Source organism: Phocoena sinus, chromosome 5, assembly GCF_008692025.1.
Source record: "Phocoena sinus isolate mPhoSin1 chromosome 5, mPhoSin1.pri, whole genome shotgun sequence".
Classification (NCBI taxonomy): domain Eukaryota; kingdom Metazoa; phylum Chordata; class Mammalia; order Artiodactyla; family Phocoenidae; genus Phocoena; species Phocoena sinus.
The window spans coordinates 21,331-31,048 of record NC_045767.1 but is presented as its reverse complement, the minus strand read 5'-3'; positions in this window follow the sequence as shown (position 1 = coordinate 31,048).

Sequence of the window (9,718 nt, the reverse complement as noted above, 5' to 3'; positions counted from 1 at the left end):
ATGCTGCAACTTAACTGTGTTTTCTGATGAGTTCTATTTGGTTTTGGGTGTCATCTTCAAGATTTTCTGTATAGAGTACCATGTCATCTACAAACAGTGACAGTTTTACTTTTTCTTCTGCTATGAGATTCCTTTTATTTTTATTTTTTAAAATCTCATTACTATGACTAGGACTTCTTAGACCATGTTAAATGAAAGTGGCTGGAATGGTTAGGGTTAGAGTTAGGTTTAAGCATAACTGGCCCTCTTCGCCTTCCTCTCTCTCCATGTCTCTGACACCTCCATGAAGGACAGGACTAGTCCACAGTCACAAATGGCTCAGGGAGTTGAGTTGGACCATTGGTTTTCTGCCCCGTAGCCCTGGGCATAGTTTTGTGTATTGTCTGTGTATCTTCTTTGGCCAGGTGTCCATTCAGATCTTTCCCTATTTTAATTGGGTTGTTTGTGTTAGAGTTATTTGTATTTTGAGACAAAACCTTTATTAGATATGTGTTTGCAAATATTTTTCTCCTGGTTTGTGACTTGTCTTTTGATTTTCTGAGTAAGGTCATTCACAGAGTACAAATCTTTAATTAAGTCCATGTTATTGCTTGTTTTCATTTTTAGATTGCCTTTTTGTGTTGTGTGTTAAAACTCCAAAGCTCATGATTTACATGGGCAAACCCAAGCTCATGTCAATTTTCTTCTATAATTTTTTTTTTCTTTTTTTTGCGGTACGCGGGCCTCTCACTGTTGTGGCCTCTCCCGCCGCGGAGCACAGGCTCCGGACGCGCAGGCCCAGTGGCCATGGCCCACGGGCCCAGCCGCTCCGCGGCATGCGGGATCCTCCCGGACCGGGGCACGAACCCGCGTCCCCCGCATCTGCAGGCGGACTCCCAACCTCTGCGCCACCAGGGAAGCCCTCTTCTATAATTTTGAATAGTTTTGTATTTAAAATTTGTTTGTGGGGACTCCCCTGGTGGTGCAGTGGTTAAGAGTCTGCCTGCCAATGCAGGGGACATGGTCTCGAGCCCTGGTCCGGGAAGATCCTACATCCCGCAGAGCAACTAAGCCTGCGCTGCGCAACTACTGAAGCCTGCGCGCCTAGAGCCGGTGCTCCCCAGCAAGAGAAGCCACTGCAATGAGAAGCCCGTGCACCACAACGAAGAGTAGCCCCGCTCGATGCAACTAGAGAAAGCCCACATGCAGCAACGAAGACCCAACGCAGCCAAAAATAAATTATAAAATAAAATAAAATTTGCCTCTGAATAACTTTGAGTGAATTTGGTATAAGTTGTAAAGTTTGCATCTACATTCATTTCATTCCAAATGGTTTCCAATTAATTGTTCCTCAACTAATTTTAGAAAACTTTTGGGATAGAGACTCCACTTCAGTTTGAATTTCCAGTTTAATGGATTCAGCAGTTCTGTCAGTAGGGGGCGCTGTCTCCAGTGACCTGTGAGGGAGGCGCGGCCTGCACTTCCTGCATTGACCACATGGTGGCGCCAAGCTCCCCTCTCTGACCCACAGCGCATGCTCGTTCCCCGCGAACTTGATTGTGAGCGCAGCTGAGAGGAGTTTTTCCTCCTCAGGCGCGGGGGCGGGGGCTTCGGGTGGGACGCCCGGCTCAGCGTCTCTGCCGAGAGGAGCTCGGTCTCCGTCTCCTTAGGACTCGCTGGGGTTTCGGCTTCAGGACAAAGTGGGGCTGCGTCCACGCTGACTAGGGAACAGGTTTCCTGAGGACCCAGGTGATGCCTGAGGGAAAGGTGAGGAGACAGCGAGGAAAAGTGGGGAGAAGCTTCTGTGAGCGACTGACGGCCGAGGGGGTCCGTCTTCATGTGACTGAGGAAGGGCTCGGTGTGCAAAGCTGGGCTTTTGGTCAGGTTTGTGTGCAGGGTAGCCAGCATGAGTTATGGGGTGTCCAGTTTTCCCAGCTCCATTTATTGTGGGGAGTGTCGTGCTCCGTGGTGTGTCCTCGGTCCCTTTGTCATGAATTAACTGACCCCGCCCGTGTGGGCTGAATTCTGGGCTCTCCGTCCTGTTCCTCTGGTCCCTGCGCCTGTTTTGCGCCAGTTCCGCGCTGTTTTGGGGACTGTAGTTTCGTGATGTAGTGTGAAGTCAGGGAGGGAGATGCCTCCAGCCCGTTCTCTTTTCTCAGGGTCGCTTTGGCTATTTGTGGCTCCACACAGATACTAGGAGGATTCGCTCTATTTTGGGGGAAAATACCGTGGAATTTTGGGAGGGATTGCATTCACTCTGTCCATTGCTTTGGGTAGAATGGGTATTTTAACAATATTAATTGTTCCGTTCCCTGAGAACAGGATGTCTTTCCATTTATTGGTGTGTTTTTCAATTTCTCCATCAATGTCTTAAACTTTTCGGTGTGCAGGTCTTTCACATCCTTGGTTAACTTTATTCCCAGGAATTTTGTTCTTTTTGATGCAATTGTAAATAGGGTTGCCTTCTTTCTCTTTCTGATGGTTCATTATTAGTGTTTAGAAATGCAACTGATTTCTGTGTATTGAGTTTGCAACTTTACTGAATTCATTTATTAGTTCTAATAGCTTTTTTGTGGAATGAAGTGAAAAATTGGAATTCAAAAATCCCACTGTTTCTACGGTATCCAGGTCGTCCACAACACGGAGGACAGTGGCTCCTAATATAACCTTCCCCCAGTGCCTCTAAATGACACGTGGACTTTGGGTGAACTGGATCTGGGTAAAGCTTGGCTGCTCTATGGAAGCTTGATGTTTTCTCTGCTTTTCTGGTGTGCTATTGACATACATGATGTTTTGAAAAGTAATTTACTTTCCAGTAATTTCAAACATACAACTTTACATACATAAAACAAGTCTTGTACCTTGATTAAATATACTCCTAAATATTGATGTTGACATTATTTAAAACGGAATTGTTTTCATAAATTCTTTTTCAGATTATTTTTTGCTAGTGTATACATATAAGACAGATTTTCATGAATTGATATTTTGTTCTATAACTTTGCTTAATTAGTTGATTAGCTCAAATAATTTCTTTGCTGATTATAGGTAGTTTTATATATAAGATGATGTGACCTATGTTTTGTGAAGAGACACAGTTTTAATTTTTCCATTCACCCACGGATGCCTTTCATTTTTTCCTCAAGAGTCTGGGTAGAACTTCCAGTACACTACTGAGTAACGGTGATGGAGGTCAGCTTCCTGGCCTTGCTCCTGATTTCAGGAGTAAATCTTTCAGTCTTCAGCATTGAGCATGATGTTTGCTGTGGCTTTTTGTACCACTCTTTTCCATATTGAACAAATTTCCTTTTAGTCCTGCTTTCTTGAGTGTTTGTCATGAAATAACACTGGATTTTCACTGTAGTTTTTTTGCATTAATTGATATGATATTATTGTGCTTTAATACATTGCTTACTTTTAATGTTGAGCAACCTGAAACCTCTGGTGTAGAGATACTTGCTTATGGCATTATCCATTTAAAGTTCTGTTGGTTTCATGTTGCTATTATTTTGTGATAGATTTTTACATTCATATTTATAAGTTATATTGGGGTAGTTTTTTTTTCTTTCTTTATTTTTTATTTCATTTTGTTTTTGCGGTACGCAGGCCTCTCACTGTTGTGGCCTCTCCCGTTGTGGAGCACAGGCTCCGGACACGCAGGCTCAGTGGCCATGGCTCACGGGCCCAGCCGCTCTGCGGCATGTGGGATCTTCCCAGATCGGGGCACGAACCCGTGTCTCCTGCATCGGCAGGCGGACTCTCAACCACTGCGCCACCAGGGAAGCCCCTCAGTGTTCTTTTTACTCATGAGCACAGAGTATCTTTTCATTTATTTTTGTCTGTTCAGTTTCCTTTATCAGTGTCTTCCAGTTTTCAGTGTGCAGGTCCTTCACGTCCTTGGTTAAATTTACTCCTAGTTATCTTTTTGGATGCAATTGTAAGTGGGATTTTTTTTTTTTTTTTTTTTTTTTTTTTTTGCGGTACGCGGGCCTCTCACTCTTGTGGCCTCTCCCGTTGCGGAGCACAGGCTCCGGACGCGTAGGTTCAGTGGCCATGGCTCAGTGGCCATCGCTCACGGGCCCAGTCACTCCACGGCATGCGGGATCTTCCCGGACCAGGACATGAACCCGTGTCCCCTGCATCGGAAGGCAGACTCTCAACCACTGTGCCACCAGGGAAGCCCGGGATTTTTTTTAAAAAATTCTTTTTCTGATGGTTCATTATCAGTGTATAGAATCACAAATGATTTTTGTGCATTGATTTTTCTTTTTTTTTTGTATCCTGCAGCTTTACTGAATTCATTTTTTAGATGTAACAGTTATTTGGTGGTTGAATGTGGAAAACTAGAATTCAGAAATCTCTCTGTTTCATCTACATCCAGGTCATCCACAGCACCCAAGACATAGTGGCTCCCAATATAATCTTCCCATGGTGCCTCTTGTAGTATGTGGACTCCTACAAGGGTGATTAGCATCTCCACTGTGGGTGAACCGGATCTGGGTAGGACTTGGCCTCTATAACAGAGTTTGATGTCTGTATTTCTGGCGTGGTATGACATGGTTGTTTGATAAGTACTTTATTTTCTACTAAATTTCAAGTGTATAAAAAACTTTAAATAGCAGTATAAAGTATTCCACCTTCACAAAATACTCCAGTTTGTTTTACCCTGTGAGAGTGGGAGGACCACTCTCCCAGGGAACCAGCACATAACCCCATAATGAGGAATAATTAAGGTTTCCACATTATAATCCTATCCACAGACCCGCTTCAACTTTCACCAGCTGCCCCAGCCTTGTGGAAATGTATTTTTCTATTCGAATCCAGTTTTCTCTTCTTGGAACCATCACTGGGGCTTTTCCTCACTTTAACAACCTTGCTGGATTGAAAGTGTACAAGATGAGCATGATCTGGGTGGTTTTCTGTGTGGCTTCTTTCACTTGGGATGTTTTCAGTGTTTATCCGCATTGTAACATTGATCATTATTTCATTCATTTTTTCCATTGTGATTAAGAACACATAACATTTGCCATTTAAACCATTTTTTAAAAGCTTTTTAAAAAAATTATTTTATTTTCTGTTTTTTTGGCTGTGTCGGGTCTTTGCTGCTGCACGCAGGCTTTCTCTAGTTGCGGCGAGCGGGGGCTACTCTTCGTTGCCGTGTGCAGGCTCCTCATTGCGGTGGCTTCTCTCGTTACGGAGCACGGGCTCTAGGCGCACGGGTTTCAGTAGTTGTGGCACGAGGGCTCAATAGCTGTGGCTCACGAGCTTAGTTGCTCTGCGGCATGCAGGATCTTCCAGGACCATCGCTTGAACCCGTGTGTCCTGCAGTTGGCAGGCGGATTCTTAACCACTGTGCCACGAGGAAAGCCCCATTTAAACCATTTGTAAGTATATAGTTCTATGGCCTTAAGTACATTCACATTTTTGTAAAAATATCCTCACCATCCATCTCCAGAACTTTATTTTCCACATGTGAAACCGTAGCCATTAAACACTAACTCCCCTCAACCCCCGGCAACCTTATTCTACTTTGTCTTTGGATTTGACTTATCTGGATACCTCATACTAGCGGAATCATAGAACGTTTGTCCTTTTTGTGTCCGGCTGGTTTCACTTAGCATAATGACTTCAAGGTTCATCCACATTGTAGCATGTGTGAGAATTACCTTAGTTTTAAAGGTTGAATCATATTCCATTGCGTATATACTACACTGTACTTATCCATTCATCTGTTGAAGGATGTGTTGTGTTGCTTCCACCTTTTGGCTATTGCGAATAATGTTGCTGTGAATGTGGGGTACAGATATCTGTTCCAGTCCTTGCTTTCTAATATTCTGGGTGTACACCCTGGAGTGGAATCAAGGGATCATACATTTTCCATGTTTCTGAGGAGCCACCATACCGTTTTCCACAGCAGCTGTATAATTTTACTTTATTCCTTTACATGACAGAATAATGCAGCTTATGGATCTACCTTACTTTGCTTATCCGTTTACCTGCTGATGGACATTTAAATCTTTCCTACCCTGGGCTATTGTGAACAGTGCTGCTATGAATAACTGGTGTACAAGTTTTTGTTTGAGCGCCTGTTTTCCATTTTTTTGGCATATATCTAGGAGTGGAGTTGTTGAACCACATGGTAGTTATATTTTTGAGTAAATGCTAAAGGTTTGTACGCATAGACTGCACCATTATACATATCCACAAGTAACTTTTAAGGGTTCCAAATTCTCTGCATTGTTGCCAACATTTGTTATTTTTATTTACATATTTTAAAATTTATTTTAAAATTTATTTTTATTCTAGTGTGTGTGAAGGGGCATCACATTGTGGCCTTAATTTGCATTTTCATCATGACTCCTGACGTTTGACATCTTTTCATGTCCTTGTTGACCATTTGTATGTCTTGCCTGGAGAGCAGTCCATGCAAGTTATTTGTCTGTTTCAAAAATTGTATTGTTTGTCTTTGTTGATGAGTTGGAAAAGTCCCAGTATATTCTAGGTAAAGAGTCTTATCAGATATATAATGTGCCAATATTGTCTTCCATTCTGTGGACTCTCGTTTTTACTTTCTGGATAGCCTCTTTTGATGCACAAAGGTTTGTAATTTTGAGGAAATCCAATGTATCTATTTTTTTCTTTCATTTCTTATGCTTTACTGTCAAATCTAAGAAACCATTGCTAAATTCGTGGTCGGGAAAATTTAATTCCTTGGTTTATTTGAGAGTTCATAGGGTCCTTTCTCCGTACCCACTAGGCCAGGCTTTAGGCCTGGGGCTGAGTCAGTGTGAGGGTTCAGCGGTCACGGTTTAGGGTTATGGGTCATTGTTGGAGAGTCATGGTAGAGGGTTGTGGTTAAAGGGTCAGGGATTAGAGTTTAGGGGTCAGTGGCGAGGGTCTAGGGGTCTGGGGCTAGGGTTGTTAGGGGGTTACGGTGAGAGGTTAGGGTTCTTAGGGTAAAGGTTAGAGTTAGGTTTAAGCACAATTGGCCCTCATTGCCCTCTCCTCTCCTTCTCTGTGAAGCCTCCAGAATGGATAGGACTTGCCCAGGGTCAAACAGGAGTCAGGGAGCTGAGGTCAACAACTGTTTTTCTGGCCTCCCTTCGCCCAATCCTGGGCTCTGAGAGAAGAATGAAATGTCTGTTCTTGTCTCGGACTGTTTCTTATCCACCTCAACCTCTGTCAAGCATTGGGGAGGGTGTCAGAAGTCACGCATGGTTTCCTTCTGCCCTCCTACCTGGGAAGGGTGATGCTGGCCCTACTCTGCCTGGGCAGCCCCAGGTTCCAGCACAGCCCAGACAGGAGGGCACTCAGTGGACATGTGTGGATTTATACAGGACTGGGTGTAGTGACCTGCCAGCCCCCAGATGCTGCCTTATTAAGGGCTGGTGGGGCCCTCCTGGCACTGGAGGCATCCTTTGTCCCATCTGAGTGGGCATGAATAGATGATCAAGTCTCAGGCCGGACAGCCCTCGACCTCTGACTATCCAGGCAGGCATCTGTGGTCCTCTGGCTCAGTCCAGCCCGGGCACTGTCAGGCCCTCATGTACAGTTACGGAGCTGACCATGATGCCGGGCAATTCAAGAGCTACCTGGGCAGTGTAGAATTCCTTTGAGAAGTTTCAACTACCAACATGTATGTGGCTGAGAAAAAGGCCTCCCCCTCACAGCCTCATAGACTGCCAAGAGAGATAATAATCCTCTAGGCATTGGAGTGTGGCCCTGACACAACACCCATGCAGCAGACCATGGCCCTGCAATCCTCTGTCCTTTCAGTCGTTAGAAACTTTTGAAATGCATATTCATTAAGAATCAAAGATATGGGAGCAACTGGACCTCCCAGTGGGAGGTTTACACTGACACTGCCATTGTCTTGGAGAGCCACATGCATCCATGTGGCCTCTGGAAAGTCTGCCGATTATGGGTACCATGGCATGGAGTAATTCTTGAGCCTCCCGTTACTTCATTGCACAAGAGTTTCCTTACCACCCTAGCATTTGGTTTCTTCCTCTTAGTAAAGGAGAGAGAAGAAACTGGAAAAGGAGCAGTATTGTTTTTCAGGGATGGGCAATTAATATGGCCAGGGAGATGGCATAACTCAAGGACTCCCACCTCTCAGGGGCAGGAATGAGGTCTGTGTGTCTTCTGACGGCACATGGGCTGTTCTGGGCCAGCCTCTGAGATGTGAGGACCTGATGCCCAAGGAAAGAGACTTGAGTTTACCACCACCAATGATCCTGACTTTTCAGCAAGTGAAAGAACTTGCAGTCTTGGCAGGGACAGTAAGAGCACTGGATGAGTTGCTGCAGCCCCTGACCCTAAGTGAACCCCTTTCTTCCTTTTGTGTCAGATTCCGTGCTGTGCAGTGAGCTGGTCATTGACATAGAATCTGTTGCTTTCTCCCAGCCAGCATCTGTTCTCAGGCCCAAGTGCCTCAGTTTTGCTTTGGGAATTATATCTCACCTGCTTCCAGTCCAAACAGTTGCAGAAGGATGACCCCATGTTCCACCCAGCTTGAAGATGGGTTTACAACCCACATCTAACCAGTCCCAGTTTCCATCTTCTGGTGATGGGTCAAGGATGAGAATGCAACCCAAGCCAGATCAAAGCATTTAAAACCATGACTTTCTTGGAATCCAAGAAAAGGAGAAACTCTTTCTCAGAAAATGAATGGTGAGTGGTTGTCAGCCTAGAACTGCTGTTGGCCCAAGGGCAGTGAGAGAGCCTGTGCCTGTGAATGGGGTCCCCCAAAGGCACTGAGCGGGACAAAAGTTTGCAGAGAAGCAAGGTCACACTGAGACAGTGTGAGCCACTGGAACTGCCAGGTCCAAACCCATTCTTCAACTTGCCACTTGCAAGTGTTAATGTATTTCTACCCTTACAATAAATACTAATTTATTTTACTTCCGTAAGTGTGTCCAGTCACTGGGAAAAGAAAAAGTCCTGGTTGATACATCTGAGTCAATAATCCCTGACCCTTCCTCAGGTGTCCTCACTGGGTAGGCGTGGCTGGGGTAGGTGAAGACACTGGGTGGGGTCATATATTAGGGGAGCTGCCAAACAGCTTTGTCCCTGCTCCTTCCCTGTCCCGGGCCTCTCACTATTGTGGGAGAGGGAAAGCCTGGAACAGTGATAGGATAGCCAGTAGGGGAAGAGGTTCCTCAGTGGTTAATGGCCTTTTTGTGTTTCCCTTAATTTAGGGTCCATTTTGGTAATGTGTTTTTACAAAGAAATCCCCCTTTTCCTCTAGATTTCCAGTTTGTTACAGTAGGTTTCTCTTATTTGACGTTTAATTTTTCCTGTCTAATTTTCTACAGCATCATGACAAATAATGAACAAATACTGATACTTTACTATTAACTGAAGTCCCTATTCATGTTTCCTTTGTTATACCTTTCCTTGTTACAGGATCTGAGAGGACATGCGGTCATCATGTCTGTTTAGACTCTTCTGGGCTCTGACAGTTGCTCAGACTCTCCTTGTTTCCATGACCTTGACAGCGTGGAGGAGGGCTGCTCAGGTATTGTATAGACTGCCGGGCGCTGGGATTTGCTTGGTGGTTTTGTCGTGGATAGACTTGGCTTTGAAAAAGCAGACCACAGAGGTGAAGTGCTTCCACTTCACTATATATCAAGAGGACAGGCTCTTAAGGGAACTTCTCCCTTATATTCTTAAATTTGGTCACCTAGCTGAAATAGTGTTTGTCAGGTTTTCCCACAGTGAAGTTATTTTTTTCCCA